Raw genomic sequence first — 26,493 nt, forward strand, 5'->3', positions numbered from 1 at the left:
TTCCTTGACTGTGCCAGGACTTCCAATTCTTCCTGCTTGTTTCCCAGGCTTCTTGCATTCATGTATGGAAGATAACTTACCAATAGCCCTACTTTCTCAGTATGAATACATAGGCCTCCCCTGTTGTACCCTCCTCCTTGTGTTTCGTCCAGGTATCCCACCTCCCCACTTACCTCAGGGCTTAGGTCTCCATCCCATAGCGAGCCTAGTTTAAAGCCCTACTCACTAGGTTAGCAAGCCGGCCTGTGAGGATGCTTTTCTCTCTCTTTGTTAGGTCGATCCCATTTCTTCAGAGCAATGCTTCTTCCTGAACAACATCCCATGGTCGGAGAATCCAAAGCCCTCTCTCCAACACCGCCTGCACAACCATGCATTCCACAATTCGATGGTCCTTACCTGGGCCTTTTCCTTCAACAGGGAGGATGGACAAGAACATGACTTGCTCCTCAAACTCCTTTATCCTTCTTCTCAGAGCCGCATAGTCCGCAGTGACCCATTCAAGGTCATTCTTGGCAGTATCATTGGTGCCCACATGGAAAAGTAGGAAGGGGTATCAGTCTGAGGGCTTGATGAGTCTCGGCAGACACTCCATCATATCCTGAATTCTAGGTCCAAGCAAGCAGCACACTTCTCGAGTTTCCCAGTCTGGACGGCTTATGTTTATATGGGCCTCCCATCAAAGCCAACTTCCCTGGGTCTCAAAGAAAGGCTACCAGGGTTCTCAAATGCAAGACAAACCTCACAGGGGTTCCAGTACCTTCCTATGTACCCCACCCTAATTCATTTAACCTAAACCAAGTTAATTTGACATAGTGACATTTAGGCATGGGAGAACATTTTGTTATGAAATAAAAGGTTTTCTAGAGTATTTCACTATGCTCCCACATTATTGTTCCTGTAATCAGAATCTCAGGTCACAAAAACATATACTGAGATTGAAGAAAGGTAATGAGATTTTGCTTAAGGAATATTGTACTTGTATTTTGTTTCCAGATTAGGGAAATGGAATATAAAACACAATGCTTTAAAAACAAAATCTCACCTCCCTTCAAATTACATTTGAGTCAGTGAAAATCCTTCTGACAGTTTATGAAAGCAGTGAAAAGTCTTCACAAAGTTAGAGAAAACTAAGCGTACCTTCCCAAAAATCAGTTATTTCCATTTTCCCCTCAGGTATGTTGTAAAATCTGTCCACTAAAGATCATATCACAGGCTTGAGAAGTTTCTCTAATCCAAATTTCTGCCAATTTTCACTCAGAAACTTGGAATAAGCTCTTAGTACTTCCCTCTTGTTTATAGTAATCGATTCACTTTAGGACTCTTAATTATTTTTAATTCTCCTTGTTTTGGATACTGTATCTTCTAACTAGGCACCACACACGGTGGCTATTTTAAATATTTTCTAATAGAGCCTAAATTCCATCTTATCTTTTTAATCTGATTTTCTTGAATCCTACTTTGGCAGTGTGCATGGCCATGCTGATGACAAAAGAATCGGAGTAAATCTTTCTAGAGCCAGTCTCAAAATGAAAAGACTTTTCTAAGGACTGTTCAAGGCTGTTGCTGTACGTTGTTAGCAAAGATGTTACAGACTTTTGCACAAAAAGTCTCATTAGAACTCAGACTTCAGTGAACTCTTGGCTCGATTGGGATCGATTTCTGTTTCATTGTGTTGTGCTTAATTGAGGAAAGAAAAGAAGTCTCAGGCTATGTCTACACAACAGACCTTATAGCAGCACAGCAGTCTTGCTGCAGCTGCGCCTCTGTAAGGTCTCCCATGTAGCCACTCTACACTAGGGTGACCAGATGTCCTGATTTTACAGGGACAGTCCCGATTTAGTACCTAGTACCTTTAGCTCCTAGTACCCCCCACCCACTTTCTCGATTTTTCACACTTGCTATCTGGTCACACTACTCTACACCGACAGAAGAGACCTCTCCCATCAGCATAATTAAACCACCCTTAATGAGTGACGATAGCTATGAGCATCTCCTGCCACCATAGCATTGTCCACACTGGCGCTTCTGTCAGTGAAACATATGTCTGTCAGGGGAGTGTTTTTTTCACACCCCGACCAACAAAATTTTTACCAACAAAAGCGGTAGTGTAGACATAGCCTCTGATTAAACTAACAGAAGGTCTTTAATTTACATATTGTAATATCTGCTCAATTAAGAGGCCCCATTAGGTGACTTCTTTTTCTGATTAAGATGTATATCTGATAAAAGGGCTCAGTCCAACTCCCACTGAAATTAATGGGAGCCTATCCATCCACTTCAAAGGGAGTTAGTTCAGGCTAGCACAGAGGATGCCTTTTCATATGTGAAATGGTGCTCAGATGGATTTACTTTTTACATAGCAAACCTATAAGCTCAGTTTTGGGGTATGAAGACAGGTTGAGGAGTTTTGGGGATAGACATCCCGTAGTAGGGTTGAGGGGTGGGATTTATTTGTGAAGATTTTGGCATAAGAATATGATGGCGTGTCCACCCCACACAAGACTTGAAGGGGTTAAGGTGTCCAGGTGGGCCAATTAACTGCTCAGGCTGCACTCGGAGGAGGAACCAGGGAGCATGGATTGATTAAATGACGCTCAGTTGGACAGAAACAAAAGAAGCTGGAGGTAGATAGGTAACCTACAGTTACTCCCTAAAAGGAAGGAGTTTGGGCTGGCAAACCCAGAGAAGGGGGACAACCAGAAAGGTAGGAAAGGCAGCAAGATATGGGGTAGGGCAGACTTTGACTCCTGATGAGAGGGCCTCTGAGCTGGACCCCAGAGTAGAGGGTGGACCCAGATTCCCCTACCAGCCACTGGGGATGTGGCTCAGGGAAGATGGTAGACAGAAGTTCATGTTGGAAGACTGTTATAACCCTGAAGGGGAGGACCATAGTGACCTAGCCGAAAGGCCAAGTCACAAACAAGAAGCTGCAGCTCCTAGAGCGAGAGGGGTTGCAGGGTGAGAGAAGAAGATGGGTGGAGAGACTGCCAGAGGAGGGCACAGCACCTGGAAAGAGCTGTGACCAGGAGGAGGTACCAGTAGTGATGAGTGGACCCCATGACAAGGAGCAATTTATTTTAGTGGATATTATGAAGTTGTAAATTGCAGCGATCATAAACACACCCATAATAATCTAGATGGGCACTTACTTTTCCAGGATTGTAAATTGAAATAAATAAACAACAAAGACTTCAATGTTAGCAGAGGCCTGCTACCAACAAAGGCCCAGCGTGCTATTTCCAAAACTTCTAGCAAAATGCAATTGAACTACAGACGTATAATGGAACCAAGTTTCTGAAAAGTCTGGTGATCCTGCTGGCCTGAAGAGAGTTAATTTTAAGGAACATTTGAAATGTCCTGGAAGGGGACATTAAACCATGTTTGCTGTAGATTTCATTTAGCAGAGAGAAAACACCAACAGCTTCTTAGTATCATGAAGATCGTAGATGAGTACCACTTCCAGGGGTCCTAACTCATCAGAATAGCCATCTCAAGGAAGCAGCATTGTGGCATTCTCAATGTCTCATTGGGCTTAATTCAGTTCCATAGGAAAGGTCTCAATCAAGTGGGATTTCCCAGTCTACTGCATCCTCGATAAGGCTTTGGGTAAAATTTTCAAAAGAATGAAAGTGAGTCTAAGTCCTATTTACATTTTTAAAGTATTTAGGCACCTAAAGATTCAGGTTCCAATGGAAGATGAGCACTTAGGTGCTTCTGTAAATCCCACTAGGTGCTTACCTGGATTTTTAGGACCTATATACTTTTAAAAATCTGGCCCTTAGGCACTTCTGTAAATGTTACCATTTGTCCATGGTCAGGAATAGTCCCTGTACAGAAACTGGTAATAAGCAATTGGTGTAGTTGTACCAGTGCTGACTCCTATGTGTAGAAAAGGACATGCAGTACGTGGAGTATGATATACCTATAGTAGCAAATTATATGAGTAAGAGTGAAGGGTAGAGCTCCTCGTTTCCAATAGTTCTTGGTCTCCTCTCTCTTTAATTCAGTTATCAGCTACATTGTCTTATATTTCTCTCTCAAGGGGAGAATAGATTATGCAAAATACTGCATACAGAGACAGGCATAAATATAAACTGCCAATTAACCAGGAGGCCATTCCAGCACACATACCCAACCAGTGCACACTCCTCTTTCTAGACATAGTTGCTAAATGCTGCTTCTCTTTGCATATATCCTGTCTCCAACTGATCTGACTTAATTCTAACCATAGCTAGTTTTTTGTGCATCAGGTTAATGTAACCCACCATTGTGAATGCCCATGCTCTTGAATGAAGAACTAACTTGAACACTGAATATGTTAAAGAATGCCAAGAAAACCAAGCAAATTAGTGAATAGATGTGAGGGGAAACCTTGGTATCTCAGAGTCTTGCTCCACCTGGCTAAGCTCTTTTAACTATTTACCCACTGGTTGGACCACTGAAATCTTTCATTTGTCTGAGAATTGTAGTATAAAGTGATTATAATTGGTAAAACGTAGTGCGTTTTTTCACTTCTGCACTTCCACAGCCTGCAATACTTAAGCGTCATAGTTTTACCCACCCAATATTTGAGAAGGAATTTTTGCAATTTTCCCACTCTTAGACCCAGATCTGGGTACAACACTCACTCCATGATAACCGCTTATTACCATGCAGGTCTGACTGGACATGGGGAACTCTTCAGGAGCTTGTGACAAATCTTATAGTGATGGACAGACTTAAAACAAGTAGATTTGTTTAATAAATGGAACAGAGCATTAGAGAAAATGATTTCAAAACAATAAACAGCCTTGACTCATCTAATCTTATACTTCACTACCAGCTAAGATAGACAGACTTCCCTCTTGAGTTATGGGAACAGAACAGATCTACCAGATGTTCTTTTATCAAGCCTAGGAGCTTGTAGAACCCAGCCTGATCTAAGCTTGCCTTCTAGAGAGTATGTTCCCTAAACCATTTCCTCCCCTCACCCCGGTCAAGGATTCTCCAAGCCTTACCCTCCCTGTGTGAACCTAAGCTCAGTATCCTATCTCTCAATGGCTTTTGTTACAGGGCCTACGTGTGAAGCCTTCCTTTGCCTGAGGGTATGTCTTCACTGCGCAGTTAACCAGGGTGTCTAGCACCTAGATCTGATTGTCCATGTTAGCCTTAGCCCAGATTTGAGTGTTCCCACTGCATAGCCACATTACTGTCCTCACTGTTTCTTCAATTACCCACATACGTTTGTGGGGCATAGCCCATGATGCTGAGATGTTCTGAGTTTCTTTCCCAGTTAATTGTATTAATAGTGGGACTGTGGGAGGAATTGTAGGAAGGGCATTGGAGGACTAAGAACTTGAGTGATTTTTTTTTCTGCATCCTCATTGCAAAGTAGGTGGGTTCCTGCCCAAATGAAAGCAGCACCCAGGTTCCAACCCCCAGCCAGGTAAGCTAGCCCAGACTTAAAGCACCTCCAAATCTGGGTCCGAAGTTTTTGTGTATAGATGGTAGGGGGGTTGGGGTTAAAACCCCCATAAGACCACAAGTTAACTCTGTAGTGAAGACATACACTGAGCCTGTCTACAGCAGAGGTCAGCAACCTTTCAGAAGTGGTGTGCCGAGTCTTAATTTATTCACTCTGATTTAAGGTTTCATGTGCCAGTAATACATTTTAACATTTTTAGAAGGTCTCTTTCTATAAGTCTATAATATATAACTAAACTATTGTTGTATGTAAAGTAAATAAGGGTTTTAAAATGCAGGTCTGACTGGACATGGGGAACTCTCTTTCAGGAGCTTGTGGACAAATCTTATAGTATGGACAGACTTAAAACAAGTAGAGATTTGTTTAATAAATGGAACAGAGCATTAGGAGAAAATGATTTCAAAACAATAAACAGCCTTGACTCTTCAGGAGCTTGTGACAAATCTTATAGTGATGGACAGACTTAAAACAAGTAGATTTGTTTAATAAATGGAACAGAGCATTAGAGAAAATGATTTCAAAACAATAAACAGCCTTGACTCATCTAATCTTATACTTCACTACCAGCTAAGATAGACAGACTTCCCTCTTGAGTTATGGGAACAGAACAGATCTACCAGATGTTCTTTTAGCAAGCCTAGGAGCTTGTAGAACCCAGCCTGATCTAAGCTTGCCTTCTAGAGAGTATGTTCCCTAAACCATTTCCTCCCCTCACCCCGGTCAAGGATTCTCCAAGCCTTACCCTCCCTGTGTGAACCTGAGCTCAGTATCCTATCTCTCAATGGCTTTTGTTACAGGGCCTACGTGTGAAGCCTTCCTTTGCCTGAGGGTATGTCTTCACTGCGCAGTTAACCAGGGTGTCTAGCACCTAGATCTGATTGTCCATGTTAGCCTTAGCCCAGATTTGAGTGTTCCCACTGCATAGCCACATTACTGTCCTCACTGTTTCTTCAATTACCCACATACGTTTGTGGGGCATAGCCCATGATGCTGAGATGTTCTGAGTTTCTTTCCCAGTTAATTGTATTAATAGTGGGACTGTGGGAGGAATTGTAGGAAGGGCATTGGAGGACTAAGAACTTGAGTGATTTTTTTTTCTGCATCCTCATTGCAAAGTAGGTGGGTTCCTGCCCAAATGAAAGCAGCACCCAGGTTCCAACCCCCAGCCAGGTAAGCTAGCCCAGACTTAAAGCACCTCCAAATCTGGGTCCGAAGTTTTTGTGTATAGATGGTAGGGGGGTTGGGGTTAAAACCCCCATAAGACCACAGGTTAACTCTGTAGTGAAGACATACACTGAGCCTGTCTACAGCAGAGGTCAGCAACCTTTCAGAAGTGGTGTGCCGAGTCTTAATTTATTCACTCTGATTTAAGGTTTCATGTGGCAGTAATACATTTTAACATTTTTAGAAGGTCTCTTTCTATAAGTCTATAATATATAACTAAACTATTGTTGTATGTAAAGTAAATAAGGGTTTTAAAATGTTTAAGAAGCTTCATTTAAAATTAAATTAAACTGCAGAGCCCCCTGGACTGGTGGCCAGGACCTGGGCAGTGTGAGTGCCTCTGAAAATCAGCTCATGTGCCGTCTTCGGCACCCGTGCCATAGGTTGCCTACCCCTGATCTAGAGTATTCCCCTGTGATGGCTGCTCCACCGTTTGGCGGTTAGACCTATTCAGCTGTACTAGCTTGTAATCCCACTTCTTGCCTCTGGGGGGGGGGAAGAGTGCTGAAAGTGGCTACTCCCCTGACATTCCAACACACTGCCCGAAGAATCCTATACACATTTTGGGATGTAGATCAATATTCAAGATCAATCACCCCCACATTCATTACCTTATTGCTGCTAAACCCTTCTGCTGAGAGAATGCCTTTAATCATCAAAGTACAACAACTAACTTGGTAGTGCTGTGAATGGGGGCCCACCCAAGTTCTAACTAGTGAGGATGCAATTTTGGCCTCCTGATCCTAACATCCTACTCACTCTGGCTGTGTAAACATTGGCACCATTGTGCTTGCAAATGGACCATACCAGTCAGTGCTTCACTCTGTCCCTGGGCTCAGGCAGAGGCAACCGAGCACACCAATCAGAAAAAGCACTCCTTAACCAATCAGATAGAATGGAGAATACTGAGCAAGCACTTCCATAGTGGGTGGGGGAATGAAGGGGTGAAGAGAGAAAATACCACAGGTAATGTTCTAGGGAAGGGAGGAGAGAAGAAGCCTCTCATTAGGAATGGGAAGTGAGGAAATGCCTGAGGGTTGGAAGGCAGGGAATGAGTTTCTACTTCATTTTTCCCCTCTCATCCCAGGCAGTTAGTGTCAGATCCTCTCTCACTTCTAAGTCCAGTAGATTCAAATTTTAAAACCAAAAATGCCCTAAGGGACAAAAGTGCCATGATCTATCTGACATTGAGGCCCCACCGACACATACCCCATGCATCACTGATCTTGATTTTTGCCAGCAATGTATTTACTGTTCTTTCCCCCACCTATTTGAACAAGATGTAACTGTTTTATTTGCCATCTGTGAGCTCCATATGGTCACAGCTAATAAAAGCAAGAAGTAGGCTCAAAAGGTGACACCACTAAGTAACCATAGTTTCATTGAGTACCCAGGCTACTGCTCACAGACTATCCTCCTTGTCACTAAACATCAAGATAGATTGTGTCTTGTAATATCTGAAGTCCACAGTGTATGTGATTTCTGGAAACATTTGGGCTCTCAAATTACTACTCCAATTAAATTTGTTAAAATGACGTCCAGAGTCTAAATTCCTCCTGGATCTTTTTTGCTTAGATGTGGACCATTCATAACACCATTTCTTTATCACTACTCAGTGTTTCATAAACACAGCGTCCCCACAGTTCAGTATCAACTGGCCCTGTCAGCAGCAAAAGGAAACTGACATTTCATTACTTTTTTTAACCCTACATAGTTTGATTCCTTTATGCATAAGACATTGCACAGATCTCTGGTTCCTGAGCTCATTTATGAATTTTCCATCTAAGAATGACAAGTATTGAATGAATGGAAATTGCCCTGGTGTGTTCTCAGGCACCACACATTCTGACATATTTCTGAATGCTTTGTGTGTAGTGAACAAGAAAGAAGCTGCAGTCCTTCCCACTGTATTACCCTCTCACTTGTCTTTCTCAGGGCTTGTCTACATGGGCAATTTGACTGGAATAGTTATTACAGAATAGCTCCCTGTGTGGACACTCTGTTTCAGAACAAAAGTCTCTTTATTCCAGAATAATTAGTCCACTTCTAAAATGGAGTAATAGTTCTAGAATAAATTATTTTTATCTCGGAATAATGTCCACATGGGGAGCTATGCCAGAATAGTTATGGCAGAACAACTCATTCTGCAATGGCTAGTCCAGTCAATTTCCCCGTCCATTGATAACCTTCCCATCTAGTTGAGGATAAAAATATTTTTAGGCCTATATCTGCAGCAAGGAGGCCTTTAAACACTGTGCATTCTGCCTTTCTTAAAGGACGTCCTAGGCTGCTACCAGAATCACATCTGTCAAGGTGTCCCTGTGGAGCTCTCTGAGGAAGTTGCTTTCTCTGAAAGTTCTTGAAAGAAGATGATAAGCTGTGCTGTTGGTATAGTTTTAATTTTCCAGGACCAAATTGTGCCCTCACTTACTGCCATGGAATCCCATTGGATCCCTCACAGCCATTGGTGGAACCCTTTGGAACCAATGGCGTTCTTAGTTCCATCAGTGTAGCTGAAGGCTGAAATGAATGCCAGTGTTACATTGTTGTGGTGCTTCTATTATATACATGACTTGCTGTTTTTATTATAAGTTAAATCGCCTAGCATCTATGACAGGGTGTGGTTATAAAATATTTTAAATCAAAATAAATAAATGTATTGCTTTTTTAGTGTTGTCTAAAATATGTAATTCAAATGAGAGGTGAATATGCAATAGCTAATTGTGGCCCTGGTATTCTTTATAATGAAGTTTGAGTAATTAATTGGCTGGTGACTGCATACTTATTATTTAGTATGAGATTTGTATTCTAATTACACAAAACATCAATCACTGTTTCCTCAGGATAGCTGTTATGGCTTTCAACTGTTTCCCTATGACTGTTTGCACATTTTGTAGAAGATTTTTTCCGTTTTGGATTAAAGTTTTCATTATCAGTGTAGATTGTTTATACAAGAGAGGCCAGACTCTGCTGTGACCTACATGATACAACACAAACGACTACTAAAAGTATTTCCCCCCTTATAATAAAACTCTGCATGTATAAAAAGCATGCTGCAAATGTGTCATTGTTAATGACATTGGGAACTTTTTGTCCATTTGTTCATCTATAAGGATTTTATACAACACCCATCATTGTGGAATATAGAACACAAAGGCCTCAGTTTCTTCTTCTCTGGCCCTATCCAGAAGTAGGTAGGTTTACTTTAGGATATATTTCTTATTTGTAGGGCCCTACCAATTTCACGGTCATAGGATATTAAAAATTGTAAATTTCATTATTTCAGCTATTTAAATCTGAAATTTCATGGTGTTGTAATAGTAGGGGTCCTAAGCCAAAAAGGAGTTGTGGGGGGGTTGCAAGGTTATTGTAGGGGGGGGGGTTTGGTACTGCTACCCTTACTTCTGCACTGCTGCTGGTGGCGGCACTGCCTTCAGAGCTGGGCAGAAGGAAAGCGGTGGCTGCTGAAGGCAGAACCACCGACAGCAGAGAAGTAAGGATGTCATAGTTTGGCATTGCCACCTTTACTTCTGCGCTGCTGCCTGCAGAGCTAGGCACTCAATCAGCAGCCACCACTCTCCGGTCACCCAGCTATAAAGGCAGCGCAGAAGTAAGGGTACCAATACCATGACTCCCTAAAATAACCTTGCAACCTCCCTGCAACTCTCTTTTGGGTCAGGACACCCAATTTGAGAAACACTGGTCTCCCTCATATAATCTGTATAGTATAGGGTAAAAGCACACAAGACCAGATTTCACAGAGGGAAACCAGATTTCACGGTCCATGATACATTTTTCATGGCTGTGAATTTGGTGGGGCCCTACTTATTTGGGCTTGTATTCTTGTTTTCTCTTGTTCCTCAGGAGGTTATGGTCATGGAACAAGAGGTAGTATTTGAGACAGCTTGGCTTTAGCCCATTTAAAGCCTTGAAGACCAAAACTAAGACTGTATCCAAGGAGCAGCCAGTGCTGCTGAAGTGCTCCTATTGACCTGTGTTTGTCATCAGAGAAACTACTCCACCTGTATTTCCTTTAGCTTGCCTGGACTGTGCATAGTGTGCTACAATAAGGTCTGAAAGTCACTAATAAATGGATAACCAGAGCCAGGTCTGCGTGTGACAGGATGGCTCTTCATCTTCTGGCCAGCCACAGGTAGGAGAAGGCTTTTCCTGCTGATTTTGCCATATGAGAGTCTAGTCTCACAGAGATGTCCAGGAGCACAGCAACTCAAAGCTGTTTTGGTGATGGTGGAGCAGATGCCCACTATAAAAGCAATGGGATGGCGTTGAAAACTTCCTCAAATGTCTATCCAGTAGCATAACTTCTGTCTTTCCATACTGAGCTCTATACAGTTGCTCTTCATGCAGGAAGTGATCTCATCCAAGCATGACAATAGCTGGGGAATGGCAGAGTTTGCATTTGAAGTAAATGAAATATATAGCAGAGTATCCTCTGAGTAATGCTGGCATTTAAGTACATAGCATATGTGTACTAGCCAGCCTCCCCAGGGACATTCAGGAGACACTGCTGCCAGCACTCTGAGCCCTGTATGACCATGCTGGGATGGAAAGAGAATTGCATGTCCTTTTCCACCTCAGAGCATGTCAGTGAAGTACAAGCCCAAGTTTACCCCTTGGTAAAATAAACCCCAAAGTCTCTATATCAGCTGGAGCAAGTAAAAAAGTTCCATGGTGGTTTATCAAATGCAAAGGAGGATATTCTTATCTCAATGGATAGATATTATAAGTCATGGCAGTTACAAAAGCTACAGTAGAAATATGGCACCATGGTTACTATCTGTATAGGAATGATTCTTATGGGGGATCTGGAGATTATGCTAACAATAACCAACCATCTATTTCAGGACACACAGCACACAGGCCTAATCAGTCTAACACCACATACCAAAAAAAAACATGGCAACAAGTAATTTATTTATGGATACATATGGAGCTAAGATATAGGAAACTCCTTATTCATTCTTTTCCTTCATTTTCCCTCATAGACAATGGCTCGATGACTAGTTGGCAGCCGGTACCAATCGGATTGCCTCAGGGATCGGTCCTGGGGCTGGTTTTGTTCATCATCTTTATTAATGATCTGGATGGGATGAATTGCACCCTCAGCAAGTTCGCAGATGACACTAAGCTGTGGGGAGAGGTAGATATGCTGGAAGGTAGGGATAGGGTCCAGAGTGACCTAGACAAATTGGAGGATTGGGCCAAAACAAATCTGATGAGGTTCAACAAGGACAAGCGCAGAGTCCTGCACTTAGGAAGGAAGAATCCCATGCACCGCTACAGACTGGGGATTGACCGGCTAAGCAGCAGTTCTGCAGAAAAGGACTTGGGGATTACAGTGGATGAGAAGCTGGACATGAGTCAGCAGCTCAGGGCTCTAGACAGCAGCGCGCCCAGCCGCGCAGGCGCGGCGCTCCGAGCGCTGGGCGACTCGGTTGAGCTCCGCCGCCGCTCCCGCGGCAGGGTCCACCGGAGGAGCAACGGACCTGCGGCACGCGCGCGCATGCGCGGGCGCCGGCTTCGCGCGGCTCCCCGCTGGTTCCGCCCGCAGGCATGCATGCGCAGGGCAGGTCCGCTGGTCCCCGTGGACTGTGCTGCCGCTGGGGCGGCGGGAGCTCAGTCAACCGGAGCCGCGAGGGGGACCGCGGGACCGGGGAAGGGCGGCGCAGCGCTCTGCGCTGCTTGGGGGCAGCCAACTTTCTAGAGCCGCCCCTGGTCAGCAGTGTGCCCTTGTTGCCAGAAAGGCCAACGGCATATTGGGCTGTATTAGTAGGAACACTGCCAGCAGATTGAGGGGAGTGATTATTCCCCTCTATTCGGCACTGGTGAGGCCACACCTGGAGTATTGTGTCCAGTTTTGGTTCCCACACTACAAAAGGGATGTGGACAAATTGGAGAGAGTCCAGCAGAGGGCAACGAAAATGATTAGGGGGCTGTGGCACATGACTTATGAGTAGAGGTTGAGGGAACTGGGCTTATTTAATCTGCAGAAGAGAAGAGTGAGGGGGAATTTGATAGCACCCTTCAACTACCTGAAGGGGGGTTCCAAAGAGGATGGAGCTCGGCTGTTCTCAGTGGAGGCAGATGACAGAACAAGGAGCAATGGTCTCAAGTTGCAGTGGGGGAGGTCTAGGGTGGATATTAGGAAATACTATTTCACAAGGAGGGTGGTGAAGCACTGTAATGGGTTACCTAGGGAGATGGTGGAATCTCCATCCTTAGAGGTTTTTAGGCCCGGTTTGACAAAGCCCTGGCTGGGATGATGTAGTTGGTGTTGGTCCTGCTTTGAGCAGGAGATTGGACTAGATGACCTTCCAACCCTAACATTCTATGATTCTATGATTTTTTTTCTAAAGAAGCAAAGTCTAGTTTTCATGAAAATAAATCCAGATCTGAATTAGATAATGCATTTTGTCTAAACTATGTCATTTTAAAATCTTTCCTTCCTCTCTTTATTATTATTATTAATAATGTTTCATTGTTTTTCTCCTACACTCATTAAAGAATAAGGAAGCTCCCAGGACACTAATTTACAAGTCAATATTTCCCTGTATGTGACCTGACGTTGGTGAAGTACATTTGTATTATCTTCTCTATTTTAAAGGTAGTCTGTAATGGTAGTGAGTTTTACTTAAAACTCTCAATTTGTTGTCATTCAGATGAATCACTACATTGTTAACACATGGAGCCCCAATCCTGCTGTCATGTGTGCTTTTTCATAGAATCATTCATGAATTAATTCCATTGCCTTCAAGCTGATCCTATAAAGGTGCTGAGTGTGCTCAATTCCTGTTGATGTAAAAGTGGATTTAGGGCAGGAAAAGTAAAAAGAGCCTAATGAGATGAGAGGCAGAAGAGGTTGGGGAGGAAGGAGCCAGAAGGAACATTAGAAGAGAGGAGAGATCAAAACACAATGAAGGAAAGAGGATGGATTAAAAAGAAGGAAAGGAGGAACAAGAGACAGTAAGAGGAATACATGCAATTGGCAGGAAATAAATTGGGCAAAGCGAAAGGGATAGTAAGAGAGCAAAATACTATGGTAAAACTAAACAAATTAATGTGTGTGATATTCCAATAATCTGATTACTGCCTTGGGGTATAGTACTAATATGTAAACAGACTGGAAGGATCTATTACCCTGAAACATTAAGAACTGTTTCTACCTCCATTCATGTTTAATCAAATGAACCAAAGTGTTTTGAAGTACCTGAAGTACCTGATTGCTTATATACAAAGAAATGAAGTAGCTGTTATGTGCGAGGCTCACTTCACACACTGCTATAAGAATTTTCATTATTACCACTTCATCTGGGGAAGAAATGTCCCATAAGGTTGGTCAGGGCACTAAAACTAACTCTCTTTTGCTTGTTGAATAGTGATTGTGGATTTTATTCTCCGCTGTCTTGCACCTTGTGTTTGCATTTACCACTGTGCAAAGTGAGTGTAAAATGCTACTATTCTGATTTGGTAATAATTTATATTCACTTTCACCAGGGCAGTCTGCAAAATATCTTTGATGCCTGTATACAAATGCAAAGAGTATGAGGAACAAGTAGGATGAACTGGAAGTCATGGTATATGAAGAAAATTATGACCTACTTCACAGAGACTTGGTGGGACAACTCCCATGACTGGAGTACCAGCATTGAGGGCGATAGTTTGTTCCGAAAGGATAAGTATGAGGAAAAAAGGTGTTGCACTGTACATCAAGAATGTATACACTTGCTCTGAGGTCCAAGAGGAAGTGTGACAGACCTATTGAGAGTCTCTGGGTGAGGCTAAAAAGGGAAAAGAACAGTAGAATTGTTATTTGGAGGTCTATTACAGACCACCAAATCAGGAAGGTGAAGTGGATGAGTCATTCTACAAGTGGGTAACAAGATTAGCTAACATACATGAGATAGTATTAATGGGGGATTTTAACTTCCCCGAAATCTGTTGGAAGACTATTACAGCAAAACATAATATGCCCTGCAAATTCGTAGTATGTGTAGGGGATAACTTTCTGATTCAGCAAGTTGAGGAAACAATTAGGGGATCATCTATTTTGGATCTGGTTTTGACCAACAGGGATGAATTAATTGCAAACATGAAGGTGATCAGGAACTTTGGAGGAAGTGATCATGATCTGATAGAATTCAAGATCCTATGGAAAGGAGGACATGAAAACAGTAAAACAAGGACTCTGGACTCCAGAAAGGCAGATTTCAACCAACTCATGGAAATAGTAGGCAAGGTCCCATGGAAAGACCAATTAGAAAAGGAGTTGAAGGGGGCTAGCAGTTCCTAAATGATGTAATACTAGAGGCTCAACATCAAGCTAGTCTGATGCAGAGGAAAGATAAGAAGAGCCACAGAAGGCTAATATGGCTGCACAAGGAGCTTTGGATACATACAGAAAATAGAAGGAGGGGCATGTCACTAAGGAAGTATACATGGGAACAGCACAAGTGTGTAGGGACAAAATCAGGAAATCCATGGCAAAGAATGAGTTACAGCTGGCAAGGAATGTTAGAGATCACGAAAAAGGGTTCTTCAAATATGTCAGACAAAAAAAAAAGAAAGATTAAGGATGGTGTGGGTCCTCTGCTCTGTGAGCTGGTAATGGAAGATGACAGGAAGACAGAGCCGCTCAATGCCTACTTTGCTTCTGTCTTTTCACAAAAAATAACATGTGACTGGACGACTAGCGAAGTTACCACAGACAATAAAGGAGAAGGGCTGCAAATCAGGATAAATAAAGAACATGTCAGATCTTCTGACCAATTTGAATAAATCCAAGTCAGTGGGGAGTGATGCTATGCACCCAAGGGTACTGAAGGAATTAGCGGAAGAAATCTCAGAGCCACTGGCAATAATATTTGCAAATTCATGGATGACAAGGGAGTTCCCAGAAGACTGGAAAAGGGCTAAGTTAAAGCCCATCTTTAAAAAGGGTGGGGGAAGGAGGAGCTGGGGAACTATAGACCAGTCAGCCTGACCTCAATACTTGGGAAGCTACTAGAGCAATGTATAAAACATTCAATTTGTGAATACCAGGAGGATGAAGGCCTAATCACTAGCAGCCAGCATTGATTTACCAAGAACAAATCATGCCAAACCAGCTTCATTTCCTTCTTTGACAGGGTAACTGGTTTGGTGGATAGGGGGAATGCAGTGGATATAATATACCTGGACTTTAGCAAGGCTTTTGACACAGTACCACATGACATTCTGATAAGTAAGCTGGAGAAATGCAGATTTGCTGGAACTACAATTAATTGGATACATAATTGGTTAAACAACTGTAAACAGAGTAATTATTAATGGAATGTGTCAGATTGGAGGAAGGTCCTGAGTGGGGTTCCACAGGGAGCTGTTTTGGCTGTGGTGTTTATTAATTTCTTTATTAATTACCAATATGTATGAATAGAGAGCATAGTGATCACGTTTACAGATGACATAAAGTGGGGGGGTTGCCAATACTTCAGAGGAGTGAGCTAAAATTCAGAGAGATTGACAACTGGGCTATAGACTACAAAATGAAATTCAACAAAGACAAGTGTCAGGTGCTACACTTAGGGAAGAAAAACCAAATGTGTAAGTACAGAATGGGGGGTAACCGGCTTAGCAGCAGCACTGCTGAGAAGGATCTGGGAGTTGTGGTGAATCACAACCACAACATGAGTCAGCAATGCGATGCTGTTGCAAAAAAAAAAAAAAATGCAATTTTAGATTGTATTAACAGAGACATTGAGGGGGACATGACAGTGGTCTTCAAATATTTGAAAGGCTGCCATAAAAAAAGATGAGGAAAAGTTGGCAAAAGGCAGGACAAGAGGCAACAGGTTCAAATTACAGCATAGCAGATTTAGATTGAATCTCAGGATAAACTTCCTAACTGTAAGAACAGTAGGACAATGGACCAAACTGCCTAAGGAAGTCATGGAAGCTTCTTCACTGGAGGTTTTCCAAAAAAGGCTGGATAGCCATCGTCTTGGATGGTTTAGACCCAACAAATCCTGCATCTTAGCAGAGGATTAGACTAGATGACACTTGCAGACCCTTCTAATCCTATGGTTCTATGATACTAGGTGTACATAGCAAAATAAGGTGCAGGTCACTGGAGAATGTATCTTTCTCATCCATCTCAGTAAGCAGCAACAGATTACTTCAAGTAATTTGACATATTATTGATTATTTTCCCAGAGAAGTAAGAGATTTCCCATTACTCCTGCATCACATATGTGAATTCTTTCATGATGCTGTGGCCAGACTGGATACCAACAACCATTGTTGCTAAGAATAGGAATGACAGCATTACACGCGAGAGTAACTACAGTTAATCCTTGGTACTTTAGAGCCTGAAAAGTAACTAAATTACTCAGCATTATTCTTTAAAAAAAAACAGCAACACTGCTATGGCCATTTCAGAAGGAATCTAGCCCCGCCAACTAGCTCCATTGCACCAGTCATGCCAGCCCTGATGCTCTCTTTGCCGCCTCCTTTTACAAATGTCCATAGGCTGGATAAGCATTTTGCAGTCTATTCTGAATAAGGAGCAGCACATAACTATGCTGTCCAGGAGCAGAGTAGGGACTGAATAGTGTCTCTGAAAGTCACAGTAGTAAATAAGGGGACAGGAGTCTTTATACCCCCTTAGAGCCCTGTTTGGGAGCATAGACAGAATTCCCAACAGGCCTTAGATGCTTTATTCCATGCTTCCCCTTAAACTTGTAACATGCTATCCTAACTTGCTCATCAAGCCAACTTCCTCACCTGATTAAAATTCACTTCTGCCAAATAAGAAACAAAATTATTTTTTTTAAAATTAACATGTTAAAATACATAAAACACTTAATCCCAGCTATCAAGATGCAGACATGCCTTCCTGAGAGGCCACATGATCTTATTATCACCTTTGTCCCATCTGTATCTCTTTTGCTTGCTGTGCAGGTTAAATGTAGACTGTGTACTCTTTAGGGCAAAAGCCATGTATTGACTGGCTTTCTGAGGCCTGCAACACACTCCTTGTCTCCAAATGTAATAAGTATAATCAACTACAATGAGGGTCTGCAGCTGCACCTGCCCATTCATCAGGCAATGTGAGCACAGCTGGGCCATAGCAGAACCACCTGATCAGATAAGGCTTGCGCTTAAGCCCAGCAGCTGCTCAATGCACACTTCTGTGGATTCTCTGTCTCTCTGTGCTTGCTTTGCTATAAGCCCTACTCTTGCTCCTGCACTGCTCCATCTTATGCCTTGCCCTGCACCCAGCCCAGACCCTGATCTGCACCAGCTTTGTTAAGTCCTGTCCTAACCTTGCTTCTGCCTTGGAACCAGCCCGGCTTCTATCTTCAGATAACCCGGTTCTGACCCTTGGCTCTAATTCCTGGCTTTTACTCTGTCTCAATCCTTGGCTCTGGCATGTGGACACTGACTACGATTCTGATCCTTGGCTCTGGTTTTGACTCTGCTTTGACCTTGGGCTTTGGCATTTGGACTCTGAGCACTTGGCTTGACTGCCTACAAACCAGTCTTCTGACAGTAGCCTGATGAGCCTGGGTCTTTAATTCCAAGCCCATGCTCTAATCAAGCAGAGTTTTTATCCTAAATCACTCTAAATCAGGCACAGCAGGGACTTGAATCTGGCTCTCATATATCCCACCAGGCAGAAGGGATAGTCTTTTACTCTCAAGAGACCTTCATCAAATTGATCTCTTCATGAAATGTTTTGGCTTCAATTAAAAGAAAAGTTGAAAATGTTCTGGCCAGTTCTAATAATCACATTCACTATATGCTTTTGTATTAACAATTAATTTTGAAGATATTATCTACTTCCTGATATTCCATGACCAGAAAGAGAGGCTACCTTAATGCATTAAAGGTTTGTAGTGAGTTAGTATTTGAAGTGTTGGTGTAGCTGTGTTGCTTCCAGGATATTAAAAGAAAAATTTAGCTCTGTGAAACCTGAATACTTGTTCCCTCCACCAACAGAAATTGGCCCAATAAAAGATATTACCTCACCCACCTTGTCTCTGTTGTGAATTAGACACTTAGGTCTATTGATAGCTAATGGAGATTCTTCTTTAACGCAGGTGATGGAGCTGTTCTTATGGATTCTGGACTCCTTAGTTCAAATCTCTAAAGAGAGAGAGATTTTCCACAGCTATATATCCTGTTTATAATGAGTCAATAAAATAGAAGTAGGTAGTGCTGGTGTCAGTTTTCTCTGAATCATTTGTTCTTGAGTTTTAAATTCAATCCATGTTACTGTAATCAGTTGGTTCCATTTCATTCACCATATTATGAGCGCAGAGAAAATACTGATAGGTCTGTGGTTGAGATTGAGTCAGTTAGATGCAAAAAGCAAGGTGCTTGTCATAGTGGGATTATAGCTTTATAAACTTTTTCAGATGACACTGATGTAGAAATTATCATGCTTTTGAAATTAAAAAGATAAGGTGTTTTGGATCCAAAAAGGCAACAATATCCTTTTTCTTCTAAATGAAGGGAAACATGTAATGCAACGAATCGGTCAGGAAACCAGAATGTATTTACATGATTTAAAATATATGTTGGACTAGAATTATGTTATACCAGGGGCTGGACTTTTTTATTAACATTGGACAGAGTTGTGTGGGGCGGGTAGATGAAATACATGCACCCATGAGGAAAATGGACAGGTTTTGACCTGCCCTGGGCCTATTGGTGGTTGCTTTGTCAATAGTTTCCTTTCAGGTAACAAGCATCATGTACTATTTCCCAATTTTGTTGAGTTAGGACATGATCCAAAGCCTATTGAATTCAATGGAAGGACTACCACCTGCTTCAAATGGTTTTGGATCAGGCCCTTAGGGTGGGATTCACAAAAGTATTTAGGTACATAACTCCCACTGAAAACAATGGGAGCTAGGCAACCAGCTTAGGAATGCCAGGCATCTGGTTTCTGACCGGAACGCCAGGTAAAAAAGGGACCCTGGCAGCTTCGGTCAGCACTGCTGACTGGGCCTTTAAAAGTCCGGTTGGCGGCACAGCAGGGCTAAGGCAAGCTTCCTGCTCTGGCTCTGCGCGGCTCCCAGAAGCGGCTTGCATGTCCCTGTGGACCCTAGGCACAGGGGTGGCCAGGGAAGCTCCGCGTGCTGTCCTCACCTTGAGCGCTAGCTCCACAGCTCCCATTAGCCAGGAATTACGGCCAATGGGAGCTGTGGGGGCGGTGCCTGGAGGCGCAGGCAGCACGCACCATGCAGAGCTGCCTGGCCATGCCTCCGCCTAGGGGGCAGACATGCCAGCCACTTCCGGGAGCAGCACAGAGCCAGGGCAGACAGGCATCCTGCCTTAGCCCTGCTGCACTGCTGACCAGGAGCTACCTAAGGTAAGCACTGCCTGGCCAGAGCCCGCTCCCTGAACCCCCTTCCCCAGGTCAGAATCCCCTCCTGAACCTTAACTCCCTCCCAGACCCCACACCCGGCACACCCACCCATACTCCAACGCCCTACCCCAGGTCGGAACCCCCTCCTACACCCAAACTCCCTCCCAGAGCCCACACCCTGCACTCCCTCCTGCACCCCAACTCCCAGCCCTGAGCCCCTCCTGCATCCAAACTCCCTCCCACAGCCCACACCCCCTCCCAGATCCCAACCCCCTGCTCCAGCCCTGAGCCTCCTCCAACACTCCAAACTCCTTGGCCCCAGCCTGGAGCTCTCTCCCACACCCCAACCCCCAGCCCAGTGAAAGTCAGTGAGGGTGGGGGAGAGCTAGCGACAGAGGGAAGGGGGGCTGGAGTGAGTTGGATAGAGCCACAGAGAAGTGGCGGGGCAGGGGCAGGGGCAGGGGCAGGGCCTCAGGGAAGGGGGCAAAACAATGGTGTTTGGTTTTGTGCAATTAGAAAGTTGGCAACCCTAACCCAGCCCAATGCCCAATCTGAAATACCCCAAATCAAGCCTTAGGCAGCAAAAATTGTTCCTTCAAGACATGGGACTCAAAGCAATTAATACAGGGGAGGGATAGGTCAGTGGTTTGAGCATTGGCTTACTAAACCATGGGGTTATGAGTTCAATCCCTGAGGGGGCCATTTAGGGATCTGGGGCAAAAATCTGTCTGGGGATTGGTCTTGCTTTGAGCAGGGGGTTGGACTAGATAAGGTCTCTTCACACCCTGATATTCTATGATTCCAAAACTAACATCTCCTGTTCTTCACCAGGTGCTAAACAGTTCACTCTCAATGTGAAAGCAAATCTTGAGGCATTCAGGTACAATAAGGCAAGGCATGTAGACTCAGTAGAAGTGACTATACTAACATAAATAGAGGATATAGAAAATGATCATCCTTTACTCCAGAATAGATGGTGTAGCTGATGGATTAGAGATTTGCTGGAATCAAGGCAGCTTGATACTTTTTACTCATCTTCCTGAGAGTGCTGTGTACTACTCAGCTAGATCTGGGAATCTGGGCCAAGGAGTTTCACTGTTTATTTTAGTCATTTGGTTCATTAGTTTGTATAAAAGTAAAACTGACAAATATATCACTAAATATGTATTAAGAAAAATATAAAGAGAAAGAAAAGACTTAGGATAGTGTGAGGTTGTGCATTACATCTTGCAATACCATAATCACTTAACTGTGCAATTACTGCTTATAGTCACAATACGTTGTCTATCACCCTACAGAAGTTATCAGAAACTACATATTATTCACAGAAAAATAAACTTCATTAAGCTGGAGTTTTAAAAGTAAAATCACTTACAAGAACATTGTATTTATTTTTTTAAAGGTCAGTAAATTCAGAGTTAAGGTTAAATTAAAAGAAAACTAAATATTTGAAAAAGCTGAAAATTGCAGTTAAGAATCCCGGCTATCCTGAACTCTGCCCTGACAACAATCAGAATTGTAGAAGATTAGAGTTGGAAGAGACCTCAGGAGGTCATCGAGTCCAACCCCCTGCTCAAAGCAGGACCAACTCCAACTATGTTTTAAGAAACTCTAAGACAGCCATATCATACATAACAAATAGTTTCACCTGTACAGCATGCAACTTGCCTGGACTCCAGATTCTGACCCAGTGAATGCATTTTCTCAGTATAGAATTATTTTACCCTTTAGTGGATACATTGTATATAGGGGCGGCTCTAGGGATTTTGCCGCCCCAAGCACAGCAGGCAGGCTGCCTCCGGCGGTTTGCCTGCGGAGGGTCCGCTGGTCCCGCGGCTTCGTCGGACCTCTCACAGGCATGCCTGCGGGAGGTCCTCCGAAGCCGCGGGACCAACGGACTCTTCGCAAGCAAGCCGCCGGAGGCAGCCTGCCTGCCGCCCTCGCGGCACCGGCAGAGCGCCCCCCGTGGCTTGCCGCCCACGCTTGGCATGCTGGAACCTGCCAGCATGTATATATGATTGTATATATGGTTAAGTGCCCAGGGGGATTGATATAGATCGATTGTATATATGATTAAGTGCCCAGGGGGATTGATATAGATCGATTCAGAATATCGTATTTTAGAACAAGATTAAGAAGTGCTAATTCACAAAAATTGCAGTAACTCTTTAAAATAATGATATAACGATTAATTATTTATTGTATTAACATTAATCATGATGACTGTGCAGCATTTGGTAATAACATAAATGACACAAACACTTCTACATAAATAGTTTGGTCACTTCCATTCAGTATTACTGAGCCATAATTTTGAAGTGTTGCCAAAGAAGCAACCTAGTGTTATGCAGTAATAAACATATTAAAGAAATTAAAGTTCATTTTTAAGAAACTTTTCTTTTTTGACAACAGAAGTAGTACTAGTTCACTCAGAATACTAAATAGCAGTCTTGCAATTCTTAGCATATTTGTATAATTAAATAAAAAAATTTGGATTATAGAGATATTACACCTGAGTCCAAATACTGTAATAGAATAAAGTGTCAAGAATCAGTTTCTGCAGCAGAACCAGTCACCGGGTAACCTAATGAGCACAGCTGGCCTGTAGTAGGCTGCTTGATTGACTACATCGCCTGATTGTTTGGAAGAGTCAGCAGACCGACTCTTAAGCCCAGCAGCAGCAGCTGTTCAAAGCATTCATCCACAGCTGTGATCATTTCTGTGTCTGTTGTTCCCAGCCCTGTTCCTGCCTTGGACCCAGCCTTGCTTACCTTGCTCCAGGTAACCTGGCCCTGATCCTTGGCTCCAGTTCCTGACATCTTGGCTCTGGCATCTGGCTCTGACCCTTTGGCTCAGATTCTTGACTTCTGACTTTGGCTCTAACCCTGAGCTCCAATTCCTGGCTACCAACTCTGGCTCTAATGACTGGGTCTGACTCCTGTTCTAACTACTGGGCATGCCTGCCCACTGCCCAATTACTGACAGAAACCTAGCTGCAGGAAAAGTAGGTATATATATAACTACAATACTCATAATGAGTACTGAATATTGACTTCAAGAATGAAATACTGGCCCAGCCTACTACTGGTCCTCAGTTTTGGCCTGATTCATCCCCTCTTGAAGTCAATGAAAGGATTCTTATTGATCTCAGTGGGAGTTGAATCAGACTCTTTATCTGCCAATAAAGCACACATCAATTAAAATAGAGCTATTGGCACACTCCACTAGGATATCATCATCCAGTGATCTCAGTCCCAGTCTGTCCAATAAATCCCACTATATAGCAGTGACAGTAAATAGCAACTCCAAAAGTTTGTCAATGAGTGTCAAAGGTTAATAGAGAGCTCAGCACTAAAAGCATGAAGGACCATTCTTATTCACACAACATTTGGTTAGATCTTTTAACAGTAAAACATTAGGAGTAATAATACAACGTAAATTGTCCCTTAACATTTTAACATACAAGAAATATTGAGTGTTTCCACTCACTTTTTCCCAACAAGGAAAATAGGTCACTCCAAGTGTCCAAACTGAGTTCTCAGAAGCTTATGACAACCGGCATCAGCAATGTGGAATATTTCCAGGGAAGGAAATTGAGATGATGATGGTGTACAGTTCCTGCTCAAATAGAGACTGTAGCTGTCATCCTGGAAGAACTAAAATCTAGCCAAGATCCTTGTCCAAAGCAATTGAAAGCTGACATTCATGTTTCACAAAATGAATTAAAAGATGACATGGAATGTGGCCAGAAGGAGATCAGCACAGCATTAGCAGTATGTGAGCCTCTAACTACCGTAGCTTGGTATTCTTTAGTTGGGATTTAATGGCTTGCTGTACTGAGTCCTTAACTGCCTCGACCGGATGGTAGAGATACATGCGACAGGAAGCACATATCACTGCCAGAATCTTTGTACAGCTTATGTGAATGGATTTATGGGATTTACTCCTTTCATTTACTAGACAGCAGATTTTTCACTATTTTGATTTGAACAGGGTTAATATTGAAAAGTGTAAGCCTTGCCCTGAGACAGGAAATGCACTGGGGAAAGAGGGATATTTGAAGAGACCGTGTACCTTTAAAAAGCAATTTTGAGTCTAAAAGGAGATTTTTCTGGGAGAATGTAAACAACAAGGGGTCATCATTTACACACAATACTGTAAAAGGGAATCATGTTTTCATTGTTAAAAGGTATCTCAACATTTTTTGTTGTAAGTTTGCATTAGGTTATGCAACAGAGTGGGCGGAGACATCTAGAACATGACAGGCCAAATTATCCTGCCAGTTACATTGTGTAACTCCACTGAAGTCCTTGCCAGTATGTGTGGAGGGCTTATGTGTGGTTGTATCTATGTTATCTTTTGCAAACCAGCAGTGGAATTACTTTGGATTAATGGCTATTAGCCAGGATGGGTAAGGAATGGTGTCCCTAGCCTCTGTTTGTCAGAGGGTGGAGATGGATGGCAGGAGAGAGATCACTTGGTCATTACCTGTTAGGTTCACGCCCTCTGGGACACCTGGCATTGGCCACTGTCAGTAGACAGGATACTGGGCTGGATGGACCTTTGGTCTGACCCAATATGGCCATTCTTATGTTATGTTCTTATAACTAAGAGGAAAACTTAGTCACTTGTGTCTCATTGCAGCCACTGTAAAATCCCATTGAAGTCAATGGGAGCTGCTGGTGATCAACACCTTTTCAAATGAGATCACTTCTATTTAGAGGCCTAAATGTGGATTTCAGAGCCTAATTTTAGGCACCTTGGTTTGACCATTTTAGTCAATGCAAACAAGGGGATCAGTTCTGTTAAGTATGCATATGGTGAAAAATTTGACTGGCCTTAACATGAAAGAAAGAAAGAGGGATGTTAAGTGAAGAGACATCAGGAAAGAACATCACTAGTTGGCCATTTTGAATCATTTGTTGTAAATAATTAACACAATGAACTGAGCTCTTTCTTCTGTTTTTAATTTATACACACAGCGGTTGTCATTGTTATTAATTTGTCACTGTGTAATTGCTGTGTGAGAAAAAATTATAGCCTGTAAAAATTATAGTTTGTAAACAGATCCCTATACGTTTTCACACCATATAATTGGCCATCAGTGGTAAATTCCATGGTGTTGTTTCTGTTCCATGATTAAATTATTTAAGGCTTATTTAAGTTAAGATTTTATGTATTTATTTAATATACACTTATTTAATAAAACAGAATCCTTTTCTTGTCTGTAAATTATCCACAAGCATTGTAAAATTAATCTATTTTGAGGATAATAAAAAGAGCTTTTCAAAATGGCTACAGGAGCTCTTCCAATGCAAACAATCTCATAAATATTTGGCACAGTAGAACCCCTATTGTGCTAACTAATTGGGGATTGAGACATTCATACAATAAAAAGGTGCATAACATTAAACATCTCAATTACAGTTTGTATGGTGCATAATTTAATTTGCTCAACGATAATGTATATAATGCATTGTAAAAAATATAGAGCGTGCCTGATTTTTCTTTGTGCCAGAGAACTGCACTTCTTCTTTGCCACCAAATATGCCTTTTCAAACCTGTTCAGCTGCTTGAAAGTTGGTTGAAGGACTGAAGATGCATTCAGCAGCAGAAAGCTAAATTCAGCAGCAGAAAAATGGTTCAAATAGTCAGCCATTTGTAAGACTGATATTTATAACATTAGCATTCTACTAGTGCTAGTCATGGTGTTTTTGCTTTGTGGAAAAAAAGGTCACCTATGGGGATGTTTACCAGTAAAGCAATATAAAGGGTTGTAAATTACAAAGAAGTACAGTAGAACCTCAGAGCTATGGACACCAGAGTTATGAACAGACAGTCAACCACGCACCTCATTTGGAACTGGAAATACACAATCAGGCAGCAGCAGACAAAAAATAATAATAATAAAGCAAACTGTACAGTACTGTGTTCAATATAAACTACAAAAACAATTTTCAAAAAAAAGATTTGATAAGGTAAGAACACAGTTTCTGTGCTTGTTTAATTTAAATTAAGATGGTTAAAAGCAGCATTTTTCTTTTGTATAGTGTGACAGGGTCAGGCCAGAGAGCTACGGGAGAGTGATCGAAGGCAGATACATTAGCCCCAGGTTAAGTAGGTCCCCTTTCCCTGGGTAAGGTAACAGGAAAGGTTCCAGAACAATCAAGAACTTTCTGGAAATAATTAGAACACCTGCAGCCAATCAAGAAGCTGCTAGACTCAATTAAGGCAGGCTAATCAGGGCACCTGGGTTTAAAAAGGAGCTCACAGTTTGTGGTGCGCATGTGAGGAACTGGGAGCAAGAGGTGCAAGGAGCTGAGAGTGAGCTGCTGGAGGACTGAGGAGTACAAGTGTTAACAGACATCAGGAGGAAGGTCCTGTGGTGAGGATACAGAAGGTGTTGGGAGAAGGCCATGGGGAAGTAGCCCAG

At 42.6% G+C, this 26,493-nt stretch overlaps 1 long non-coding RNA gene across 1 annotated transcript in view; it reads right to left on the reverse strand.

Annotated features, from left to right (window-relative positions):
* The window catches only part of LOC120392925, a 61,066-nt gene extending 43,364 nt beyond the window's left edge, over positions 1-17,702 (reverse strand). The window contains exon 1 of the long non-coding RNA XR_005591836.1: positions 17,608-17,702. This is a non-coding gene — a long non-coding RNA (uncharacterized LOC120392925). The remainder of the gene's footprint in view (positions 1-17,607) is intronic.
* Between the last annotated feature and the right edge of the window lie 8,791 nt (positions 17,703-26,493).

This window comes from Mauremys reevesii, linkage group 1 (assembly GCF_016161935.1).
Source record: "Mauremys reevesii isolate NIE-2019 linkage group 1, ASM1616193v1, whole genome shotgun sequence".
NCBI lineage: Eukaryota > Metazoa > Chordata > Testudines > Geoemydidae > Mauremys > Mauremys reevesii.